This window comes from Triturus cristatus, unplaced genomic scaffold, assembly GCF_964204655.1.
Source record: "Triturus cristatus unplaced genomic scaffold, aTriCri1.1 SCAFFOLD_1167, whole genome shotgun sequence".
NCBI classification, from domain to species: domain Eukaryota; kingdom Metazoa; phylum Chordata; class Amphibia; order Caudata; family Salamandridae; genus Triturus; species Triturus cristatus.
In genome coordinates this window covers 31,591-32,500 of record NW_028188248.1, presented here as the reverse complement: position 1 = coordinate 32,500, position 910 = coordinate 31,591, and positions in this window count along the sequence as shown.

Here is a 910-nt window from a genome sequence, read left to right as displayed (position 1 = left end):
TCGCCATCGCCGGACCTCACGGAGGTCTGACCCAGCAAACCCGGCGGAAAAAGGACCATCGGGAAGGGGCTGAGAGGCAGGAGCGTACCCGGGCCCCTGGGGGCCCCGGCGGGCGGGCCCCGGGTCTGCCTTCCCCCCTCTCGGGATCGCCGGACCTCACGGAGGTCTGACCCAGCAAACTCGGAGAAAAAGACCCGTCGGGAAGGGGGCTGGGAGGCAGGTGTGCGCACCCGGGCCCCTGGGGGCCCCGCTTCGGGCGGGCCCAGGGGCTGCCTTCCCCCGTCTCGGGATCCACGGACCTCACGGGGCTCCGACCCAGAAAACTCGGAGAGAAAGGACCATCGGGAAGGGGCTGAGAGGCAGGAGCGTACCCGGGCCCCTGGGGGCCCCGGCGGGCGGGCCCCGGGTCTGCCTTCCCCTGATTCAGTATCGCCAAACATCACTTTGGTCTGACTGACCCTCTCCCTAGTAATCCGGAGGAAAATTACCCCCCTTTCTTGTAATCCGTGCGCACGAGGTGACAGAGGGGACCTAGGCGCGAATGTACCCGACCTCCTGGAGCCCTCGCTGGGATCCGGGAGGCAAATGGACCCTCATCGAGACTTCCAGGCGAGCTCGGCCATCTGGTCGCCCCATAGGAAAGCATTGTGCGCGACCAGATGGCCGAAGGGGCCTGCGCGACCAGATGGCCGAAGGGGCCTGCGCGACCAGATGGCCGAGGGGACGTGCGCGACCAGATGGCCGAGGGACAGGCGCGACCAGATGGCCCAGGGGAAAGGCAAAAGGGAAGGGGGAGCTTCCCCGGGCCCTCTGGACCCCGCACCCGGGCACCCTGCCGCCGCGGCAGGACCCGGGACGGAGCCCGGGGCGGGGAGGCCGCCCTCACCGGGGCCCCCCCCCCAGGGGCCCG